This window comes from Cebus imitator, unplaced genomic scaffold, assembly GCF_001604975.1.
Source record: "Cebus imitator isolate Cc_AM_T3 unplaced genomic scaffold, Cebus_imitator-1.0 Scaffold378, whole genome shotgun sequence".
In the NCBI taxonomy this organism is placed as follows: Eukaryota; Metazoa; Chordata; class Mammalia; order Primates; family Cebidae; genus Cebus; species Cebus imitator.
The window spans coordinates 554,076-579,668 of NW_016107693.1; the positions used below are offsets into that span (position 1 = coordinate 554,076).

General features: G+C 42.5%; 1 protein-coding gene and 1 long non-coding RNA gene across 7 annotated transcripts in view; one reads left to right on the forward strand and one right to left on the reverse strand.

Annotated features, from left to right (window-relative positions):
- The window catches only part of PALLD (palladin, cytoskeletal associated protein), a 457,931-nt gene that overhangs the window by 65,849 nt on the left and 366,489 nt on the right, over positions 1-25,593 (reverse strand). The gene's annotated exons all lie outside the window — the stretch shown is intronic.
- Positions 36-15,976, forward strand: LOC108288582. Its single transcript, XR_001818751.2, has 6 exons — positions 36-889; positions 1,214-1,305; positions 1,566-1,961; positions 13,625-13,745; positions 15,359-15,717; positions 15,839-15,976. It is a non-coding gene; the product is annotated as an uncharacterized LOC108288582 (long non-coding RNA).

The following is a 25,593-nucleotide window of genomic DNA, read 5'->3' on the forward strand; positions in this document are numbered from 1 at the left end:
CTCTAAGTTGTAAATGGCTTTGGCCCTTCTTAGCTTTTGACCAGCTGACCTTGACGTTCCTCAGAGGCCAAAGGAAGAGATGCAATGAAGACAGTGCTGCCAGCCATTTCCCCTCAGCAGGCAGGGCCAGGCTTTCCAGCAGTGGATGAGGTCTATCCAGGGTGCCTTGGGGAAAACTATAATAAATGAGGGTCCCTCCCTGAGAAATGACTACAACCACAAAAATAAATTCTTAGATGAAACAGCTCAATTATCTAATGTAATTACTCTGAAGGAAAAAATGAGGAAAATTTATCATAGCTACATGAAGTTTCCAGTGTGGTTATATATGACTGTTTATAGTCAACAGTTATATCTGGCATTCTATCAAACAGAGTTTTCTATAATATGGTATCTGTGACTGTTTCCAATACAATAAAAATGCTGCAAAATCTTGAAATGCTTTTCAAAAGATTTTGAAAATCTTGTCTTATTCATACTTGTACATAGTACAGTATGTACAGCTGTAGCATTGAGCTGCTTTTGCTGTACTTTATTAATCTTTTCCAAAACATGTAAATAATGAAGTCTGTTGCACACCACATCTGGAATTCATGGCTATACTGTAAGATTTATACAGTAGATGGCCCTTCATGTACGGAAGTAGTATGTACACCAGAATGTGCCTTTTCTTTTTAAGATTTCAAACAATGGAAAAAGCCACTAAGTATGTATAGTGTCTGTGTGCTGGGGACACAGGGAAGCCCAGCACGTGTGGGTGGAAGGCACCGGATCCTCGTCCAGCTGAGTAACAAGTATGGCTGGTGTGGAGCCACACAGGAGGCCCCGGCCGAGCCCGGAGGAGTAGCTGGGTTTCTTCACTCCCAGCCTCTCAAGTGATGACACCAAGGTGAGAACTTCTTTCACTAAAAGGCTTAATCTTTTAAATAACTGAACCAGAAAGTCATTTCTAAGAAGAATACAGATAAACATTACAAAGAACAAAGAAAGATATATTCAAAATCTGTCAGGTTCTAACAAGGGCCTGAAGAGAGAAGGTGACCGACTGCCTGGAAGTAACAGGCATATATACATGGATATGCCTATAGTGGTATCGGCAGTCATGCATATTTCCAAGTTTAAATATGATGAAATTGCTGAAGAATTACAGTCCTAAGTAAAACTAACACAGACTATACTTAATTACACTTCTATTCCTAACTTGTCCTTTTAGGCATGATCTTATCTTGATTGTGGCCACCAGTGAAGAAAAGCATATCTCTAATCTCAGAAGCACAAGCAATTCATACCAGGAAACCAAGATTAGTAAGTATTTTTGTGGTGAATACATTTTGAATAAGACAAGATTAATGTAACACGTAAAAGTATAGAAATATAAAAGTTACAAATTTACTAGTGATTTTTTTCCTTGCTGTGGACATTTGTTGATCTTTAACATTTATCATGGAAGTAAATAAAAGATGTATAGAATTTACAAAAATGTCAAAATGAACCAGAAGACATTAAAGTCATTCATGATATATGTTGATGACCTAATAGATGAAACTCTTGTTTTTTCCTTTCAGGAATATCATGCTATTGTCCTTCAAAATGACCACGCAGGATCAGCGGAACCCTGGACACGGACGGAGTGGGCCCCGCATCCTTTACTGCTTCCCATGGAGGATTTCCAGGATGGGGGTCCTCTTTGCCGTCTCCTTCCTTTGTGGCGAATATGGGTGGGGGATGGAGCTGGGCATGCCCAGATCAGCCCCTCCCTTGCTCTTCTCTCTTTGGATCTTGGTGCAGTGAGAGGGCTTTTTCTTCCTGTTTTTTTTGGAAGGTGGGATCTACGTGTAGCTGTTCAGTGCTGCCTGTGAGTGGGTATTAGCTTGCTTAGCTCAAGAGTGAAGTAGAAGCCAGCTCACAAGGCCCAGCAGTACATCCCCTTTCTCCTCTGAGTTCTCCCCAGTACAAATCTGGTGCTTGCATTTCTTTCTGACTCCTCAGTTTATCTGTCAAATGGTTCCAAACTTGAGTAGGGAGAGAGGATCATCTCCCATCAAATGTACATTATTCATGCACGGTAATGGCCTGAAAGAACCTGAGACACATGGGCTCATGCTGACAGGTGCACCTTCTAAGCAGTAGTCATCTTTCAGCATTTATTGGAAGAGGCTAACCCCAGCTCTGGTAAAGGGCTGGCCAGCTCACATGTTCTCAGTATCACAAAACGAAAGCATTCAACAGACCCACTCCCCTCCTTCATGGAAGGCAATCTGAGGACCTTCTGTTGATATTGCAACATGTGTCTGGCAGCAGGATATCAGTCCTTCTGGAAGGGGTGTGGGAAGACTTCCTCCACCTGGTGTGTATGTTCTCCCTAAGCAGATCTGGCAAATGCAAATTTATCCATAGCTTTTCGTCTCCAATGAAGTTTTCGTATCTACATTCCCTTCTGAAGACAGAAAACTTGTCTTTGTAACCCTTTTTATTTCAGCTGATCTACATAATTAGTTCAGATTTACCCTAACAAATGGCTTTTTACCATTTTTCATTTCTTACCCTATCACAAGACACTGCCATCAAGTTTAGATTATGAAAATGGCTGAAGGCAAGGGGCCATATGAGAGAGTGCAATCAAAACATGGTCCTTCTTTTGCCCAAGAGAAGCTGACGTTTTTGACTTAGAGAATTAAAGCACAACGACTGTTCCTAGAATCAGTACAGTAGTCATAAGAAAACTTTTTCTTGGCAGACATAGTGTTGCAGGCCTGTCATGTCAGCACTTTGGGAGGTTGAGGCGGGAGGATCACTTGAGCCCACATCTTGAGACCAGCCTAGGCAACACAGTGAAACCTCATCTATGCTAAAAATTAAAATTAAAAAATTAGCCAGGTGTGGTGGTGCGAAATCTGTAGTCCCAGCTTCTTGCTTGAGCCAGGAGAACAAGGCTGCAGTGAGCCACGATTTCGCCACTGCACTCCAGACTGGGTGACAGAACAAGATCCTATCTCAAAACGAAGCAAAATAAAACAACTTTTTCTTTCTAAAATGGATCTACTAATTATAACTGCAGACATTTCTACACAATATTTCTTTTTAATCTCTTTTGAAATTAAGTCCTATTTTTTAAAGTGGTAAGAATACACATGATTAAATAAAACCAAAAAAAACCCCTCCAAACCCTATTGATTTCCAGCCTCAGCTCACAACTGACACCTCATACGAAAGTTAACTAATATCAATCTTCGGCAGGCCAGAGATGGTGGCTAATGCCTGTAATTCCAGCACTTTGGGACTCTGAAGGGGCAGGATCACTTGAGCTCAGAAGGTTGAGATGAGCATGGGCAATAAAGTAAGACCCTCTCTCTATAGAAAACTAAAAAATTAGCCAGCATGTTGACGCACGCCTGTAGTCCCAGCTACTCGGGAGGCTGAGATGGAGGATCGACTGAACCCAGGAGCTAATAATCTTGTGGCCACTACACTCCAGCCTGGGGGACAGAGCGAGACCCCATCTCTAAAAGTAAATAAATAAAAATAAAACCGTCAACATAAATGTGAATCTAAAACTATAAAATTTCAAGAAGGAATCACAGAAGAAAATCTTTGTGACCATAGGTTAAAGATTTCTTAGCTAAGACAACAAAAGGCTGATCTGTAAGAGAAAAAAAAATGGATGAATTGGGACTTCATCAGAATTAAAAACCTCTTCAAAATGCAAAAAATACAAAGAGAACACTGAAAAGTATATTTTCATCTGATACTTTTTCTTCCCAGGCCAATTTCCCACTCCGGCATCAACCAAATATTGTTACCATTTCTCAGGTTCCCTCCTAAGCTACTCCACATATCATAATCATAGAGATATATACTGTATGGTGGTTCTAGTGCTTTTTTACTGAGATTTTTTTAAACACAAAACTTCCATACTCAATAGATTTATTCAGTGTAGTCCCACATTCTCGATAGCATTCACTGGTCATGCATGTAGCTGAGACCAAATTCTTTGGAAGTCATTAGTTTTTAAGCAAATATGAAAATAAAACAGATTAAAATTTTAATTTGTTTGCCTTGGTTAAAACAAAGAATATTTCCTAAGTTATCAGCTCACTGTGTATGATTTAGGCCATACTTCATATTTTAGCTGTGTCAGCTGTGGTATCCTGAACGAAAGAAGTCATCTGAGGCCTTACACCAAAATGTTATTTGAAGCACATAGAAACCAGCTTCTTCCATTTCTCTGGGTATTGTGTTTTTAAATGAAATTCTCTCTTAAAAATGAGGATCTCTTTAGTCACGCTGGACTGGAAGAAGCATTTTCTTCAGGCTGAATTTTCTGTTTGTTCGCTTGTTTTTTTGAGGCTCTGTCGCCCAGGCTGGAGTGCAGTGGGGCGGTCTTGCTTGCTGCAACCTCCACCTCCTGGGTTCAAGCAATTCTTATGCCTCAGCATCTCAAGGAGCTGAGATTACAGATGTGTGCCACCAGGCCTGGATAATTTTTGTATTTAGTAGAGATGCGGTTTCATCATGTTGGCCAGGCTGGTCTCAAACTCCTGACATCAAGTGATCCGCCCACCTCAGCCTCCCAGAGTGTGGAATTACAGGCGTGAGCCACTGTGCCTGGCTCTCAGGCTGAATGAAAATCACATTCCACAGCACAACTCACTTCCCAGAAGATTCACTCAACTGTCAGAGTGAGCAGGAAGAGTACTCCCATCTCTCTCTTATTATCCTGTTTTATTTATTCACAACATTTATTACTGAAATGACTACATTGATGTATTTCTTTCAGACTTTCTGCCTGAATGCCCAGCCTTCCACCCCAACTCCTGCCCTGGGAATCAGAGGGGTCTTCTGTTCAGCTGTGCATGGCTGTGGTAGAGGATCTGGTATCAACGGACCCTTCTCCACTGACTGAACTCCATTTCTATCACTAGGATTGGCCATTTTACTGCTATCTGGTTTGCAAATTCAGACGTGAAAAGATAAGAGATGAGCATTTGGAGTAATTACCATCAATTCCACAGTACTGGTTCTGAGTGTCAAGGTTTGTGTTTACCTGACTCCACATCCCCCAGACCTGCACTGCCCCACTATGGTAGCCATTAGCTACATGTAGCGATTAAGTGCTTCAACAGTAGTTAGTCAGAACTGAGACTGTGTCAAGTAGATAGATTTTAAAAATCCAGTTTAAAGAGATTGGAAAGTGATCATGACTAACTTTTGTATTTACATGTTAAAATAATATTTTGAATAGATTAGGTTAAATAATGTGTACTATTAAAATTTCCTTTTCCTTTTTACTGTGACTACTAGAAAACTGAAACTGCATATGGGGTCTGCATTGTGATGGTGGTTCACATTCTATTTCTACTGCACAGCGCTCCTGGAGACCTAGTCTACAAGTTCCCTCACTTCTCACGAGGGTTACTGTCCGTCTGTCCTACGAAGGGTTCGCCAGATGCTCTGCTGAAGAGAAATCATACCACAGAGCCTCAGAATCTGAGGACTTGGTCTCTGAGGCTCAATATTTGGGGTAGCAGTGATAGATTTGTCCATGATAATGGCAAAAAGTTGTCTCCCAATTTTTTACAAGCTTCCTGTTTGCTGACCTCTCATCAAGTAATATTAGAAACGATTCTAGGAGTGCCTTTCTCAAACTGTTCCAGTCTCCATTCACAAATGGTCAGCATGTCTGGGGCACCATCGGTGCTATCCATCGACTTAGGAGAGCACTGTCTCCAACACAGCCTTCTCCTTCAGGCAGTCAGAGGAGACCTGTTTCCAAAGAGATGCTCATCCTGTTCAGATCAACTACAAGGCCACGGCTGTAAAGGAGTTAGCCCGCCTACTGCAGTGAGAATGGGTAACAGTCAGTCATGGGGAGGAAGTGCCCACTCTGAAGACTTAGGTGAAAGGCAGAAGATACCAGGCTTTCCATGGAAAGGTAATGTTTAAGGAAGACGTTTGTTTTCATTGATTTTTATTTTACATGTACACATTAACTTCCTAAATCTTGCCTTTCACACCAAGAAGCCTAGATCAGTGAGCATGTTAATATGCTGATGGCCGAGACAAAAGTAGATGACCTAAAGTTGTCTAACAAACTACACATCACTACAGGAAACCCAAGTGTGTTTCAGGAGCAGCGGCAGGGATGAATTGGACTTTTTTCTCATGGGAAGTAGAATGTAAGCGCTGAGTCATGTCACAGAGCAAAGCAAAAACGTTGTAATACGTTGACAAGAGGAGGGAATGACCAATTATAACGCTGAGGTTTTATGTTTAATGCTACAAATTTGATTTTCTCCAGTTAATATGTTTAAATAAAATGCAAAAGTACAAAAATGATAGTCTACCATCTTAAGATGCACAGCCTAATTTTATATGTAGAGTAAGGTGAGGGGATGGGAGTAAATCTAGATTGAACAGTGCCAGACAATGGGCAGAACAGGGCTCGTAAACACACATTATCTTTCTAAGAAACTATGGTCATTTGCTGTTGCCTGCTTGTTAAAGCCTACTCTGGATTTGTTTGTTTTCACTTTTTGTTTTTCTTGTTTTTGAGACAGGGTCTCATTCTGTTGTCCTGGCTGGAGTGTGGTGGTGCAATCACGGCTCCCTGCAGCCTGGACATCCCAGGCCCAAGTAACTGGGACCACAGGTATGTGCCACCGTGCCCAGCTGATTTTTTTTTTTACTTTTATAGAGATGGGGTCTCGCTGTGTTGCCCAGTGTGGTCTCCAACTCCTGAGCTCAAGCGATCCTTTGGCACTGTCCTCCCAAAGTGCTGGGATGACAGGTGTGGGCATTCTGGAAGTTAATACAATCTTCTGAACCAAGGTATTGTTATTAGTTATCTATCTTTTGACCCAGAAACCAGTATCTAAGAGAAACATGCCAAATTAAAGAGATTACAATGGATACGCTCTTCACACTCAAAAGGTAACATCTTAATAATATTTATGCTTGATCAAACTTTATAAAAACAAGATGCCTGGAAAAATATCTTTCAGTCCATTTATGAGTATAGAACTTAAAGAAAAAATGCCCCCTGATGTTACTAACTTTGTGTGGCTAAATATAGTTATCAGCCCTCATGTTCATAGCCCATTTTCCCCTGGAATTCAGCTAAGATAAATAAAACAAACGGAGGGAACCTGGCCCCCCTCCATGAACATTACATCATTCTTCCTTATTAGGAAAACTTCTTCAAATCTGAAATTTTGCTCTAAGTAATCAGAGTTTATGTTTCTCAGTGAGTCACAGAGCAGGGGGCTGCTCTCCTCAGAAGAGCTGCTGTGTGGGGAGCAGCGTGTGTTGATTACAGGCTCACTGGAACAGTGACACTGCCGACAGCACTGACAGTAACACCAGGGAAAGCGTTAAGGTGCATTTAGGAAGGCGCATGTAATACTCTTCCAATTTTTGCTTTCTATGTATTTTTTGATACATGCCTGTGTTATAGTGAACAGAAAGACAAGAAAGCGGAAATTCTTAGTTTCTTCTGTAAGACTGGTTCTGACCGAAGATTTTTGTATCTGATTGATCTTAACCGGGTGATACAGTGATTAGAAAGCTAAGGCAGACCTGCTGCTGCTCCTGAAACACACTTGGGTTTCCTCTAGTGATGTCTAGTTTGTTAGACAACTTTAGGTCATCTACTTTTGCTCTCAGCCATCAGCATCTTAACACACTCACTGATCTAGGCTTCTTGGTGTGAAAGGTAAGATTTAGAAAGTTAATGTGTACACGTAAAATAAAAATCAATTAAAACAAACTTCCCTTAAACATTACCTTTCCATGGATTTAAATAGGGCTATTTATCAGTTTGTGAATTCTACCTGGTGTTTTTTTAGCTTTCTTCCATCTTGATATAAGGATTATTCTCATGAAAAATAAGTAAAAAAGAGTTGGGGAAGAAAAGTTCTAAAATGTCAAGTCCGCAATGGTGTTAACGAAGCTAATAACACATCCTAAAACAAATAATTTATAAATAAACAACCCTGAGATGCAAAGGAGCATTAGCGTAATGTGCTAATGCAAACAGTGACACCTTCTTAGAGAGCGCTGCTTCTGGAGGCAGTACGTACCAGTCACTCAGCGATTTCTCATTTGCCACCGTAACTAGCTAACAAAATCAGAGCAGTCAATCACACTGTTCGCGAAAACATGGAGGCCAAGGAACGGGCGTGAGAGAAGGGTTGTGGAGAGAAGAAGGCAAGGTTCCACCAGTTACAAGTCTATACTTCTATTTGTGAACTTTTCTAACATTTATGTTTTCAAAAGAAAAAAAAAACAAATATGCCTCGGACCTTGTGCTCAGTTAACTGGACTGCAGGATGGTGCTCACAGGCTCCCCTGTAAAGGGCCCCTGTGCTGGCAAACTGGGAGAGCATTTCTACTCAAGGACTCAAAGAACTTCCCAGTTCCAAAGGACCCTTCCATCCTCTGGGAGATTTATTCATATACTTCTTAACTGGTTTAGGAATGAAAGGTACTTCTTATGCATGTAAGCTCTGGAGTTAGACTGCCTGTGTTTAAATTTTAGACTCTATTATTTACTGGCCGAGTCTCTTTGATCACTTAATCTTCCCGAAGCTGCTTCTTCATCTTTAAAATGGGGGTCATATATTTCTCAAAGGAAGACATCCAAGCAGCTGACAAACATGAAAAAATGCTCAGCATCACGAATCATCAGAGAAATGCAAACCAAAACCACGACAAGATACCATCTCACACTAGTCAGTATGGCTACTATCACATCAAAAAAACAACAGCAGCTGGGGAGGCTGCAGAGTAAAGGGAACACTTATACACTGCTGGTGGGAATGTAAATTAGGCCTCTGGGGAAAGCTGTCTGGAAATTTCTCAAAGAACTAAAAATAGAACTACCATTAGACTCAGCAATCCCAGTTTTGGGTATATACCTAAAGGCAAATAAATCATTCTACCAAAAGCCCCACATACACATGTACGCTCGCTCATCACAGCACTGTTCACAGCAGCGAAGACAGGGAACCAAGCTAGATGCCCATCGGTGGTGGACTGGATACAGAAAGTGTGCTACATACACACCATGGAATACTACACAGCTATAAAAAATAACAAAATCATGTCCTTTGTAGCAACATGGATGCAGCTGGAGGCCATTATCCTAAGCAAATTAACACAGGCACAGAAAACCCACAAACATGAAGATGGGCACAGCAGACACTGGGTACTCCAAAAGCAGGGAGGGAAGGAGGCAGGGAGGGGCTGAGAAACTTCTGACTGGGTACTGTGTACACCACCTGGGGGAGAGGATCAATGGAATCCCAAACCTTAGCATCGTGAATATGCCCTTGAAACAACCTACACACTGTGTACAACAACAACATGTACACACTGACTCGAAAATAAAATGGATGTCATCACAGCACTTACTTCCCAGGCTGTGAAGACAAAATGTTAGTACATATGAAGTGTTTTGAGCAATGTTCGAGCAAGTCTTTGATACATGTGAGCTATTAGTATTCAGGATAGTCATGTAAATAATTTATTGTCCAAATGCAGACCCTTTAATCTGGGACAAAGGCTGAACTATATAGAACTCTTAACAACTGGCAAATTGGCTGTCCTGGACAGGGAGCATGTAGCCAACCCACGAGTATTAACCAATGTCAAGGTCACACACTGTACAAATAGACACAAAAATTAACAAAATTTGTGTATCACTGGGTACTAGAGTGTGTAAGAGATCCGATGTAGTAAGAAAGACATAAAAGATCACGAATTATAATATAAAGCATTTAAGACAGACCTACCACTTACATATTAATCACCCGTTTTGCTGAACTTAGAACACTGCTTTTTAGCATTATCCCAAATATATTGCAAAGTTTAAAGTATTTTCACAGTGATTTCATTCTTCTTCATAGCCCTCTTCCCACAGATACCAGGGAAATGGGAACTGAGGAGGAGAGTAACATGAAATAGTAATTTTATCTACCCTGGAGCAAGCTGTGCTCAGCACAGACGGACCCAATCACAGTCCTACAAGTACCTGGGCTGCTCCCCTCCTGACCTGGAACAGTCCCCTGGTACACTGTCATCATGGAAGCAGAGAAAACACATCTGTTAAAAATGAGCTTTAGTGGAAAAAATTCAGCTGGCATTCTCTTTTCCTCTCTGTCGTTCTTTTTTTAATAGCACTCTTATGTAAGGTCGTTACTATATATAGTAGAGCATGCGGAGCTGTGGTTGACCTGGACAGAGGCAGTCAGATGTGGGCCATTCCTACCACTTCCCACCTTTGCGGGCCCAGAGGCAGCTGACCCTGCTGAACGGCGGGAGTGGAGGCACCTGGAACCCCAGCCCTCTGCGTCCTTGGAATGACCGCACTGCTGTTCTCGCATCTTCAGCCTCCCACCTATAGAACCGGCACAAAGCCTACTTCTGATCTAACGCACTGGGGATGCCTGTGGAACCTCAAAGAACATCTGGGAAACATTTTTTTTGGCTTTGTCAGTAATGCGTGTTTTTCCCTGTATATCCATCCAAGACTTATGCAAGAGCTAGAATTCTAACATTCCAGTCTAAGAAACCTAGACTGTCCTACCATCCCTGACCAGCTTGTCTAAGCAAGATAACTGCCTATTTATTGCCTGTTCTCCCACCCCCAGTCTTTCTCAAGAGCAGAGTTTACATCTATTCTGTTCAACAGTTGTTATCTTAGATACAGCACACAGTCCACGAATGAATGAATGACTCCATGAGTAAACAGAGGCAGTAGCAGCGAACATCGATTGAACACTTACGGTGCGACTCTAGACAACTTATCAGCACCTCTGTTTTCTCATCTGTGAAATGGGGTAATAACACAACCTACATAGTACAGCTGTTGCAGGAATTAAGAGAGAACAGTGCTGAGTTGTTATCAAAATCCTCTCTTCCTCTTTTAGGCGGTGGCACCATCCCTGAGCCCGTTTCACGAGTCAGAACTGCATGAGTCAGGCCCGCCTGACCCCATCTGCCTAGTCTCAACCACCCTGAGTCCTGCCCTTCCCCCTCCTACACGTCTCCCACACGCTGCTCTCTTCCGTGCGGCCAGCCAGTTTCAAAACCCACACAGAATCCTGTGACTCTCTTGACTTCCCTGTCCCCAACAGCCTGCGCTTGCTCTTAAAATCAACTCCAAATTCCTTCCCCTGGCCCACCAGACCTGGTCAGCCCCTGTAGCCTCCTCTCCTCTCCCTCCCACCCCCATTCTCAGATTCTGAGCCCGTCCTTCGATGTGCAATCCCTCCTGACTGCATACCTGTCTCTCTCTCCCGTTTAGCCTCCAGATGTCTAATCAAACATCACTTCCTGAGGCTCCTTCCTCAGGCCTCCAGACCACACGAGGTCCTTCAGTTTCCTGCCCTCAGAGGTTGTGGCACATTTTTTCACAGCATTTGCCATGCCAGCCCTTCCTACATGCCTTTTATTTGGTCTCTAATAATTCCATGCACCCAGGCCAGGCCCTTAAGGCTCTTTTCTAGCTTTGGTAAGATACAAGCTGGGAGGCAGGATACTGATGGAGGAGCGAGCGGAGGCGGTCTACAGAGCCTCGGAGACCTTCTGTGGACTTCCTCCAGAGATACCACTGGTCATCTGTAAGATAACCTGTACTTCACTTTTAAGGCCAAAATTTCGATGGCAAAAAAATTTCTGTACACACATGGGAAAAGCTAGTAATTACACTGGCTCAAAGAGAAAGTTACTGTGTGAGATGCTCAGGTATGAAGTCCTCTCAGATGCTGCTAGCTCACTTCTCATTTTCCTAGCAATAATTAGCTGTGTGTGACTTTTCTCCCTTTACATTGCAGTGCAGCTTCTGTTTTTCCCAAATGGCTAAAATTATGAGAACGGATATATTAATCCTAAAAGTAAACGACGTTTTTTGTAAGGTTTAACAGGGAATAAATAAACAGATAATGTTACCAAAAGCAACTGAGGCAGGGAAAAAGGCAATTCCAGTGCAAAGTCATACTACCCATTGATACCTGTCAAACATAAAATATTCTAAATTCAAACACGTAGGTTTCTTGATATCCATACCTAGAAAGCATTAGAGGGAATTAAGAGAAACTATAGCCGATTAACTCATCTAAAAACCCACAAAGCAGAATAAATCTAATCACCACGGCTTAAGGCAAATACCCCTTGCAAAATAACCAAAAATTCAAGCTTTAAGAGCAACTACACTCTTGCAGGGACTACCAACTTTGGGGGTGCTTCTTTCTGAGACAGGGTCCCACTGTGTTGCCCAGGCTGGAGTGCAGTGGCATGATCACGGCTCACTTGACTTCCTGGGCTCAAGCAATCCTCCTGCCTCAGCCTCCCGAGTAGCTGGCACCACAGGCGTGAGTTACTGCACCTATTTTTGTAGAGACAGTCTTGCTGTGTTGCCCAGGCTGGTGTTTTTTTTGTTTTTTTTTTCCTTTTCATTCTACCTTCTTACCCAGCCCTCTCAGTGAATTTAACAAATACTGATGAGCTTTTACTACATGCTGGGTGCCAGAAATCTAGTAGCGATGAAAACAGACCCAGCACTTGCTTTCATGAAGCCACATGACGCCAGCAGGTAACTGTGTAGCCTAAAACAGAAGAATGTTTAAGGGCATTAAAGCAGGTACTTTGTATTGCTGGGTTTGGTGTCTGTTTCTTTGCTATCTAATTTAATACATTGAGCTTTACATCTGTGCAGCCTTGTGTGTCCGTGTCCCTCTGGTGGGCATTTCCAGTCAGGTGGCATGGGGCGAGGGGTGCGCTGTGTCTTTACGTCCCTCATTTCTCCAGCCTGTCCAGGTAGCGTCTATGTCTCCGACTCACTCAGGAAGGCAGGAGACTTTCAGATTCAGTCACTAGTATCAAGAGCTCAGCTCTGGTGACAGCGCTGCCAGCAGCGGCAGAGGACCTTTCGTCTTAGACTCCCCTCTTTCTTCTGCCCTTGACAGCAAGGTGTTGCCTCCATTTTCCAGGAAACCTCCACACGTTTCCAGGAGACCTGAAATGTGGTGGCAACTTCCACATTAGATTATTTTGGTAGACAGAGATAGTACTTAGTGTAATGTCACCTATATGCTTATCAAATGGGGGAAGGGTCATAATTATTTTAATGTCTAGTATGAATGGTTTTTAATAAATTACTTATTAAAGTGCCAAGGTATGTCTTTTAATAGAAACAGGTTTCAGCTGGGCATGCTGGCTCACACCTGTAATCCCAGCACTTTGAGAGGCCAAGGCAGGTGAATCACTTCAGATCAGGAGTTTGAGACCAGCCTGGCCAGCACGGTGAAACCCTATCTCTACTAAAAATACAAAAATTACCCGGACATGGTGGCAGGTGCCTGTAATCCCAGCTACTTGGGAGGCTGAGGCAGGGAGAATTGCTTAAACCCGGGAGGCGGAGGTTGCAGTGAGCTGAGATGGCGCCATTGCACTCCAGCCTGGGTGACAGGGCCAGACTCCGTCTCAAAAAAATCCCAAAACCAAACAAACAAAAAAACCAAACAGGTTTGGAATGAATGCAAAAAAATCCACGAGACTGGTCAGTTGCACTATTAAGTTATCAAACAGTTTTATCCTGCCTCTCTCTTCAATTTTATATATTTAGGTCACTTAATTTATGGGGGTATGGAGGAGATATATATTCTGGAGATGGAGAAAATAAAAGCAAGTCAGAATGTGGGTTCACAGGCTCCGAGGCAGAGAATCAATGCTGGTGTACCTGGCAGGTTAGAGGACTGGGAAGAAGGACCAGGAGGGAAACGGTGGGAAGTGGGGCTGTGCCGCTGGCTGGGAGGGGCACCCCCTGGCCGCCTCCGGCCTCTCAGTGACACCTGGCCAGATTAATTCCTTCAGCACATTGCTCTTGCCTGCCCACGGAAGGCCAGGCTTCACGGCTAGGATTTGCAGAGACATGCTAAGCTGCAGTAAAAAGTGCATGTTTCGTATGATACTCAGCAACTTCTGAGCTAAACTAAGAGAGCATATTAGAAATGACAGACTTCGAAATTATGTCAGTGACAAAAGGAGACTGACTTTCCCAACAGAATACTGCATCCTTCATCCTTCCAGGCTCTGCAAACAGGTTTGCAATGTGAACAACTGTTATCTTTTAGAGGACTTTTAGAAGGTGTATGGGCCGGGCGCGGTGGCTCAAGCCTGTAATCCCAGCACTTTGGGAGGCCGAGGCGGGTGGATCACGAGGTCAAGAGATCGAGACCATCCTGGTCAACATGGTGAAACCCCGTCTCTACTAAAAACTACAAAAATATTAGCTGGGCATGGTGGCGCGTGCCTGTAATCCCAGCTACTGAGGAGGCTGAGGCAGGAGAATTGCCTGAACCCAGGAGACGGAGGTTGCGGTGAGCCGAGATCGCGCCATTGCACTCCAGCCTGGGTAACAAGAGCGAAACTCCGTCTCACATACCATATTCAAAACAAATCATTTTATAGTCAGGGAAATGTTTCCCTCTTATTTTTTAAATTATTGGTGCGGAGTGGGGCTGAAGGGAGAGCACTTCTTCCTCGCAGGAGCCAGGTTGCAGGAGAAAGGCCTTTCACACAGGAGCCGGAGAGCTGCGGCCTCGCCAGCTGCCCCACACTTGGGTTCCGGCAGATCGCTTCATCTCAGGACCCGGGCAAGTGAAGTTTCCTGGCTATGCGCTCAGACAAAACTTTTCCTGCTTAAAGTCAGATCTTTCCTTTCTTAGTATTCTTTGAGTAAGAGAGAGTATTAAAGAAGTTTATTGCTTTTAAAAATTAAGGAAATACACAGAAAAACTGGTTAGGAGTTTATTCACTATATTTATGACACCAAAGATTAGCAAATGCATCCGTAAGTAGACATAATAAAAATGGAATGAATATAGCCTGGCATTTCTTTTAATGGAGGTGGCCTGGGGGTGAGAAGAGGGAATGGGGAAGAGCAGCTGGGGACCAGCTCTCGGTGGAGCTGCACATGGCACAAATCCCAAGAGTGCCAGTTAGTTCTTCTCTCCAAGCATCAGTGATTTTTGCTTGAAAAATGGGATTAATAATACCTATAATGAGAGATCTTGTAAAGTTTATGTGAGGTTATAAATGTAAAAGTCTAATATCAAACCTGGCTATCAAGAATTTAAATCTCCTTTCGTTTTCCATTAATAATGATAAAACACAAATACTGAGCATGGTTTATATTGAAAACCTTCTCAGGGTCTCAAAATCTAGTCGAAAATCCAATTCAGACTTTAAAAAGCAGACATTCAGTTCTCCCCAGATTTGTGAATGAATGCATTGTTACTACAGAAGTTCAGGTGCCAAAATATACACCGTCTCTTCCTTTCTCCTTTTATGTCTGCAGCTAAGTCAGCCAGAGCATTCTAGAAATCACCTTAAAAATGCATCCCTCTTCTCCTACTGAAGTAGGAGACAAAAATCTGATCTGGCTTCTTCGAAAGCAAACAACAAAACATCCCAACATGCAACATAACCCTGAGTCTTTAAAAGAAAGCTGGTGCTTGCACCAGGGGCGTGCAGAGGTCTGGAACCCATTACAGTCAGTTCCCTAAGGGGCAGCTTATCTCTTCCTCTGATGCTATCAGTTTGCCAAGGAAAGTTAAAGACAAAAGTCATCTGCTGCACCCAGTTGGAATGTGACCACGTGCCAGAACTTGAAATACACGAAGACTAATTTATGTCCCGAGGGGAGCGGCTCTCATGGTAAGGATTGAATCGGTATATCCTGCTTGAAGGGAAATATTCTCACAGCCTGCAGGAAGGGACGTAAAATAACCTCCTCTCATCTTGACTCACTAATTCGTGCTCTTGTGTTGCATTTAAGGGAAAGTTCATTTGTGTCTGCAGCGAACTTCAAAGCTAATCATACTACAAAACTGTACAGAATGAGCATCTTGAAATTATTTCTGAAATAATTTCAGGTAGCCTCTGAGATTGGTAAACTTTAGAAATAAAGTATACTTATAAAGCGGCATCTTATTACTTTGCACAAGACTGATTTAGGATCATTATTCGGTATGATATACATTTTGCCAATCTAAGCCTTTCCTTTCAACTGTTTAAGGCACAGAATGCTTGTGTGTGTGTGTGTGTGTGTGTGTGTGTGTGTGTGTGTGTGTGNTCCTTTCAACTGTTTAAGGCACAGAATGCTTGTGTGTGTGTGTGTGTGTGTGTGTGTGTGTGTGTGTGTGTGTGTGAGAGTGTGTGTGTGTGTGTGTCTGTGTGTGTGTGTGAGAGAGAGAGAGAGAGAGAGAGAGAGAGAGAAACCACCAAGTCGATCTGTATCTAAGATGTCCAGTGTATCTGGCACACTATCTGGGCTGACAGGCAGTGAACAAGGCTCTTGCTAGGCCTGGTTTTCAGTCATTGACAACAAAGATCGGTACCTTCAATCTCTGAATTACACACATTTATGGCTTTTCTTTTTAGTTTTAGAACCCATCAAGGACAGGCTCTAAGACAAAGCAAAGCGGCCGGCTCCCATCTGCTGAGTAAGCAGTGGAGTTCTTTTGTTCACTTTCACTTTGCCCAGGGGTGGGGTAGGGCGGGGTGGGATGGGACGGGGAGGTGGTGGGATGGAGGTGGGAACGGACGGGGTGGGGCAGGGGTGGGCCAGGGGTGGGACGGGGTAGGACTGTGGGAGGTGGCTTAATCAGTCCTTAGCCACCACCTGAGGGCCACTCTCCAGGAACTTACTCCCCCCTCTGGGCTCAGTTTTCTTAGAGCTTAAATGAGTAGATTAGGCGAAATTCTGGCTCTAAAACAGAGTAACCATTACAGGGAAGCGAACAGTAATTCTGAATAATACTGATTGGGAAATAGGAGAGTGCCAGAACTAGTTCTACTGCTAATCAGCTCTCCCTTAATATGTCTGGGACTTGGTTTCTTCCCATTTTTTCTTTTTACAAAAAGAATATTCATTATGAGAAATTAAAGTATCAGAAAGTAAAACTATAAAAGAGTATAACTGGATTGTTTGTAACACAAAGGGTATGTGCTTGAGGTGGTGGATATCCCATTTACCCTGATGTGATTATTATGCATTGCATGTCTGTATCCAAATAGCTCATGTACCCATAAATATACACACCTATGTACCCACAAAAATTAAAGATAAAATATTTAAAAAATAAAGTGAAGGTAGTAGGATAATAAAGTAAAAGGACTTCCCCCATAACCACCAATCCTCATACAATTCCACTCCACAGGGCAAAACACTACTATCTTTCTAGAACATTTACTTTACAAATATAAATAATTATAACACCCATATGTTTACACGTTTGGGTTGTCTGTTCACAAAAGTTGGATCAAGCGTATGCACATTCTCCTCAGTAATCTTTTGTCTTTCAATGACATGCCGTGGGCCTCCTTCCGTGTTGGTACATGAAGATTTATTTCATGCTTTTGAATGGCCTCATAGTACAGACAAACAATTCTTTATTGATAGACGTGTTCTCTTCAAGTACTCATTAGTGCAAACAGTGTAGCAATAAAGCTTCCTGTACAACTTGTACTGTACACTTGTTTTGAGTTTTCTGTGGGGAACATGTCTAAAAATGAAATTATTGGGTCAAAGGATATGTGAATTTGACATTTTAATGGATATAGTTAGATTGCCCTCAAAAATGTTCTTAGGACTTTATCTGAAAACAGAGGAAAGAACAGATGATTCTTTTCTAATCTTTTTTCAACCGAGCTTCCAATCCAATTAAAAGGCTTAAAAGCTGGAATGGAAGATGGGAGCAGCTTGGAGTTCCAGTCCCCCTTCAACCAGCCCACTACCAGCCCACTAATTTCAAGCCTTTTCTTTTTTCGCAAGGATCAAAACTCTGTTTTGCTTTGGTCTTAACATTGCCAAATTAACATTTTTCATGGTAATGTTCCTAACCATAAATGAATTGCTTATTTCTAGTGGTGGGTAAGAAATGGATGTCCTCGTACCCACTGGACACCCTGGCTGTGCACCTGGTGATGGGGATCCTGGCAGTGCCAGTGTGGGCACACACCCGCACTCTGAGAGCCTCGGATTTTCGGAAAGCCCTTTGGTTCTGAGGAATGAGCTTGCGGCGAGAGGACTCCCATCTTCCTCTGGGTAGACTGTGATTTACATGTATTTGAATGGTAATCAGTTACCTTAATTACTATATCTTTTCTGTTACATCTCACTACCATGACATGCAGGCTCTTTAACAGGTCACCTGTAAAGACGAAACTGCAAAATTCCACATGGACTTCCTGGAGTTACCTCTTACAGATAATCCCTACTCTCCCTCACATAACAGTTTGAAATTGATTTAAGGCAACTGCAAAATAATTCCATGTCTTTCTCATCTTATAAAAGGAACTCTTTGTTGGTCAGATGTTTTTAGTGTTCAAATTGATTCCTTATACATTATTTAAAGTCTTAGGTTTACAATAATCACCCATTACCTAGAGCTGCTTAAATTACCCATACCAAATGGACACGTTTAACTCTCAGTTATGCAAGTTATAAAAGGAAACATGAGAAAACTTGAAACTTCTCCTTGACTGTAGTGGGTACATATGTATAACACTCCCAATACATTTCCTGTTCTAGATATTTTATGTAAGAATGAAAATAGTAAAGTGTGCAGTGGGTGTAGAGCTGAGCAAATGGACAAGTTAATATTTATACATACGTGGCTGAATGCACAATTAGAGCAGAGGACTTGGTCACAGAATGATATTCAGTAAGGGAAGGAAGAGCAGCAGTAAGAGGTATCTGAGCACAGCTACTTACCGTCTCAGATTATTGCAAAGGAAGCCTCCGGGATTGAGACCACATTAATTTGAAATCTGTGATACCTCAGAGAGTTTCACTAACAACTAAAAAGGGAGCTTGTCAAATAAATCAGTGGGATAACACTCCGCAAAAGGGCTGCTTAAGACACACAGCTTTCCAGCCCTTGTGGAGCGCCCATGACCTTTCCATTTAAACCATGGCTTTACTTCCCACCGGTTCTTTCTTAGTCCTGACTAGCGGAGTTCTTTGTGTGAATAAATCTTTCTTTTTACAAAATGTTTTATGATTTAGGAGTCTCTTAAACTGTAACAACTAGTCTCGTGAGTACAGTTGCCCGTCAGCATTTGAGGGAACTGGTTGCAGGAACCCTTTGGATACCAAAATCCACAGATGCTCAAGTCCTGATAAAAAATGTCCTAGCATCTGCACATACCCACATCATCCTCCTGTATACTTTAAATCATCTCTACAGTACTTACAATATCTAATACAGTGTAAAGGCTATGTAAATAGCTGTCATGCTATATTGCTTTTTTACTGGTATTATTTCTATTATTGTATTATTGCTTTTGTTTTGTTTTTCCAAATACTTGTGATCTGTGGTTGGTTCAATCCATGAATGTGGAACCCAGGGATCCAGAGGGCCGACTATTATCTAAGACAGCCAATACTACTGGAAATGAAGAAAGGTGTTAGTAAGGGTCCTAAAATTCCTTAAATGATTAGAAAGATTTCTCCAGTGATATAGACAGGTAGGACAGATTTTGATCAATTTATGACTGTATCTCTTGATAGAAAACACATCTTCATGTTTCCTTGGCACTCTGGGCGAGGCAAGCAAGGCCTTCCTTAACCTGTAAAGCCTGCCTCACCGCCTCCACTCCGTCGCCCCTCCAGCCACACTAGCCTCGTGCCATCCACCTGACACACAGCCTCTCCACACCGACCTCTCCACTGTCGGGTCTCGGTTCTCTCCTGAGCTTCTCCTCACTCCCCGAGACACAGCTGGTCAGTCCCTCCTCAGGGGACACCGAATCTCAATTCATTCTGCATCCAGGTCCCTCCCTTCCAAGCCCAACCCATGAGGGCCTGGTCAATGTCCTATTCATTCAGGGGAATGCTGAGCACAGAGCAAACTCAGGACACATTTGCCGAGTAAATGAATGATACTGGATGTGCTTGCTAGCTTGTTAAAGCATTTGGAAAGACTTTCTAGTATGTCTTCATAACTTTTTAATATTTGGAGTTCATCCTTCATTAGGAAGTTGGCAGGGAAGATATACTGTGGGAGGCCATAGTCCAATTTCCTGTTGCACAACTTCTTTCATTTCACCTCACATATTCTCATAAATCTCAGATAAAATTAGAATACCACAGAAATCACAGGGTCCTGCGCTGATGGCACAGTTTTTGAGGAGCGACTGAGACTTGGAATGAGGAAAGTTCGGTGTTACAAAAGCTCCAAGCTGCCCAACCAACTCTGAAATCCACACGTTCTTTAACTTCTCAAGGCCTGTGGGGTTCCCTCTTCTCTCTTCTGAGTGTGTATGTGTATTAATAAGGATAAACAATGATCTCCCAGGACTGTAGAGAATTCAGAATGTACATAAAACACTCTGTAAATATCCAGCATCACTAAATATTTACTAGGTGGATGAAGCAGTTCACTTGGACTTGAGTAGAGAAAGGCCAGCCAAGTGTAATCTTTATTTCTAGGCACGCTCAATCCTGTTTTTCATTTTTTTTTTTTTTTTTTTTTTTTTTTTTTTTTTTTTTTACAAGTGATCTAGTTATGGTTTTCTAGAAAAATTGCATCCAAACCAAAACAAACAAACAAACAGTCAAAGCTCTTTGATTCGCACAGCCAAATACATGACTTCCCTCATGAGTAGGGACACACAGTAGGTGGACAAGCTGGCGGCATCCCTTCTAACGTGTGAGGGAAGGACACCCACATCTCCCTTCTCTGGTTGGCTAAAATTCAGCCTTACCAACTCCTTCTCACTTTCACTGAAGTTCTTACTAGATGTGCTATAAAGCTGCAATTATTTGTGAGACACACATGAATAAGAGAGGCGCCCATGCTTTGGCGAGGTGTGGTAAATTTGGCAGGGAAGTTCCATTTCCGTAACATTGTTTCCAGCCCAGGAAATGTCTCAGGTGGCTTGGTATGGGTAAGCTGCTGCCAGGTTTTCGGGCACAGGCTTGCCACCCTTGGCTGACATCATTTGACTGGATTCTTCACTCTGCTTGCCCCACAGAAGCCTCGGCATTCAGTCAGTCTCCACTTTCTCAAACACCCCACGCGATCATCACCACGTTCATGTCTCCAAAAAGCCTAATATGGAAAGCCTCTCATTATCTATGGACTCTCCTCGCCTATGAAAACAGTGAAAGCATTTCCTACTGTGCACATCAAAACCACAATATAACAGCAAACCTTCTGATTATAGCATCATCATTACCTGGAATAATGGGCTACAACTATGAGCAGGGCGTTGTATCAGCAGAATTCTTACACTACATATGTGCTACCCTGAATTTGTTTCTCCTGATGTCCAGGAACTATCTGAAATCATTAAATGTCAAATGTAAATTTAAAATACTCCTGGCCAGGTGTGGTGGCTCACACCTGTGGTCCCACCACATTGGGAGGCCGAGGTGGGTGGATCACCTGAGGTCGGGAGTTCAAGACCAGCCTGGCCAACATGGCAAAACCTCGTCTCTACTAAAGACACAAAAATTAGCTGGCCGTGGTGACATGTGCCTATAATCCCAGCTGCTCAGGAGGCTGAGGCAGGAGAAACACTTAAACCTAGGAGGGGGAAGTTGCAGTGAGCCGAGACTGCATCATTGCACTCCAGCCTGGGCAACATGAGTGAGACTCCATCTCAAAACGAACAAAAAAATAAATAAAATACTCCTGTTAAACTAGGTAAACTTGCCTAACTTGAGCTAAACAAAGAAGATAAGCTGCTGACCAGGTGGAGCCTGTGATTTTGCAAGCTAAACTTCCTTCTGTTACTCTGGTCTGGACGTTGTACCAGTTCCTTCGTCATCCCATGTTTCTCAAATTATAGTACATCCCATAGGTATTATCTCCTGAAATATAAATTAGCATAATTTATATTTATAATATATTTATAAATATAAATATAGATTATAATAATCTATATTATTATAAGATTATAATATATTTGTAATCTTCAAATGACAAAAAATTCCAAAAGGTTTGCAGGGAAGTCTTTAATGTTCTGTGGCCCACTAATGGCTGGCCTTACTGCATTTAGAATTCCTTTCTGGCAAAACCACTGTAATTACGCTTAAAAGCTGGTTAGGTTAGGTGGCACTATCTATTTCCCTGGTCTCTGTATACTATGACATATATACAAGTACGCATTTGTGGGACCCTCTCTATCATCATTTTTTGGGTAATGAGTACGTGAGATTTTTGAGAAGCTTTTATTTCTAATACAGTTTTACTTATGCACAGGCTTATAATTTGAACTAGAATGTGGCACATACTGATGTCTCAGATTCATCTTTTTATTTCTCCAAGACCAGGGAATCATATTCCATAAAGTCATCAACTTAAATGTTTTAACCAAATACTCCATGAGAGCATGGAGAGCAGACAAAGCAGACAGAGAGAGAACTGGATGGGAATGCCTTTTAAGTCCCTCCTTACACGCCAGGGACAGCAAGGCTGAGAAGGAACTAACATTCCTCTCCTTTAGTCTTTTTATTTTACGAGAAGACTCAAGGCAATGTAGCTTGTCTGGGAAAAGACAGCTGGCTGTGGATGGCCAGAATGAGAACTACCGGCCCATCAGAAGACAGACTTGGAGAGACAGCTGTCATCACAGCCATTTCAGAAAGTCAAGGAAAGTATCACAGAGCAAGAGGCCTGCAAGTCCTAGACACATTTCTATGCTGGACTCCATCATTAACTCAGGATATCTACACCAGGATGCAGATTTCTGGGTGGCCAAGGAAAACACCAGGTGACTGCTAAGCTTGCCAGAAGACGACCCACATGTTCAGTCAGAGCCTGTGGTTTCCTAAGAGTTTCACCTTTAATCAGACTGCTGTGAGCTGGAAGCTCATGTTTTCCTGATTTGTAATTTCAGTTGAACGTCCATCACCAATAAAAGTGAAGTTGTTTTTATTTTTTTAATTTTAATGAATGTAGCAGATGGAATGTTATATCTGAAACCAGACCTAAAAGCACAGTGAATGAAAGGAGGAGCAGATGACCTCAAAGTTAGAAGACAATCCAAAGGCCACATATGAAGAGGGAAATGAGAGCCATAATTCATAGCAGAGCAACTGCACAACCAAACTGTTCCAAGACACTCAGTCTCCATCACATTCCTTGCCAACTCTTCAAATGACAATATTAACAATGTTGCTGGATTACTCTGTAAATGCTACACACTTGGTTTATTTTTCATGTAATAAACCAGTACTGTTGAACTGCATAGGACAGGAATTCTTTCACTATCAGAGTAATTATGAAATACATCCTAGAGATTTCAATAGAATGCTGTGGCAACAGCAAACAACGGGAGTCAAATGACATTGAGCAAACATTCAGGAGTCCAAGGTGATTATTCTCTTTCATTTTCAGATGTGCATTAAACTTAACAAGTAGACAAGATCAAAATAAACACAAAGGAAAACTGAGCTCCAAGCAGAGCTGTAGAGGCTACACAGAGCTTACCCAGGACAGGTATTACAGGTATTATAGAGCCACAGAAGGAGCAGACACAGAGTGGTCAGAAGGTACCTAGAATACAGTGACTGTCACTCCGTGGCTGAGGTGTCTATTCAATACCACGGTTGCATTTTCTCCTCAACTGTCAGCCCAGGGCAGCTGGCCAAGTTGCAGAAACCACCACTGCACGGTTCCCTCAGTAACCCAACCGCACTTTTCCACTGTAATTGCTTTACCAAATAAACCGGTCTTCAGAATTTTAAGCATTTACCCTTAAAAACTTTCCTCCTGAATATGCAGTCAGTGTTCTCAATTTGACTCTGCCAGATTTGCCACCTGTGCTGAAGCTTTTGGAAAATTCTGCAGTTGCCCTTGGTGAACATTTTCAAGTGGTAACATCGCTCCGCATCTCAAAGGATGCCTGCTGTGCTGAGAAGAAAAACAGTTGGCCTCAGGAGGTCCCAGTCCAACAACTACACCTTGGGAAGGTCCCAACCTTTATACATGTTAATTCTTAAGAATCTCTACAGTGCAGGGGAGGAGATCTCCCCTACCCAGCTCCCCTACCGGACAGCAGCAAACATCCTGGTATTTTTAAATGAACGGAACTTGACCCTCCCATATAGCCCTGCATTTCACATAGCTCAACCTTGATATGCCTTGATGGATCTAAATTTAGGCCATAAAAAGTCTCTAAATATAAAATCATTCCAAATAACTTTTTAAGGTGAGTTGTCAGATTATGTTATTCATTTGTACCCTGAGTCAAAGAAGTTCGTCTGGGTAAAGGTCTGGCAGCTTCACGCCTTTGGTGATTTCACTAAGCATCCACCGCACCACTGAGTAGCTCTGGAAAAGCGGGAGATGAACTGATATTACCATGGTATACTTTCCTACGTTTGCAAACTGACAGTTCTTGGTGACTGCATATAAAGAAGGGCCAAGGAATCATGAACTTGGACAGCTACCTTCTGAGCCCCAGCTGATTTTTTTCTGCCCTTCAAAGACATTTGCAGGTTCTTGTGTATTTCTCTCTTTTGCAAATAAAAGCTTCTCCCCGGGGAGGTGAGCTCCAACTCCTTATCTCTTGTGCCTGGGTATCTGACAGTCACTTGCCCGGACAGACTTGTAGCTGCTGGTGTGGACAGTATGTACTCAAACATTCTCTGTTGCATAACAGGATGGTGTGACATGAGAGAAGTATGGAATACATTTGGATTCATTTTTTTCTCTTAATAGGAGCCAAAAAGATTTTTTAAAAAACTGACATCTTCCACATAAATAAATCCATTTATAGTTATGAAGACAAATAGAAAGAGGCTTCACCAAGAAAAACTACAAGTTTTTCTAACTCCAGTTTTGAATCAATCTATTTGTGGTTTTACTAGAATATGCTTTATTTACTTTAATATTCTGTCCCTGGGGAGACTTTGTGAACTGTAGGATAGCCTAGTTAAATGACAGGATCTTTAGTCAACCTTGAAACACCGAGAGCCCCATTTCTTCACTTCATGCCGTCTTTGGGGGAAAAGTCATCTTCTCCAAGGCTTTAATTATCATCTGTGATGATAATTCCCAAATCACGGTCTCCCAGAATGGCAGCCTAGGTATCTAATTGTGTCCTGGACATCTCCACTTGGGATGTCCAAAACTAAGCTCACCTTCCTCCTCTGTCCTTACTTCTGTAAAGGCAGCTCCACCTACCACCGTCTGGCAGAGCCCTGGGAGGAAGCTGGGATGCATCGCCCTCCCTTCCCCCCCCCACCCCACCAACACACGAGCAGCCAATTCTCTCTTCTAACTAGCCTTGGAATCCACCTGCTTCAATCAGTTCCTCTGCCACTTGCTCAGCTGAGATCACTTGATACCTATTTCCTGTATTATGCTAACCACAGTGTTTTTCTCGTTTCCCACTACTACCTACAGAGCGCCCACAACAGTGTGCCAGCCACAGGGAGTCATGAAACAGACACGGAAGGCTTCTTCACTGCCTTCAACAGAGGCACCATCTGGTGGGAATGAGGCTCATATACTTTTTTTTTTTTTTTTTTGAGACGGAGTTTCACTCTTGTTACTCAGGCTGGAGTGCAATGGC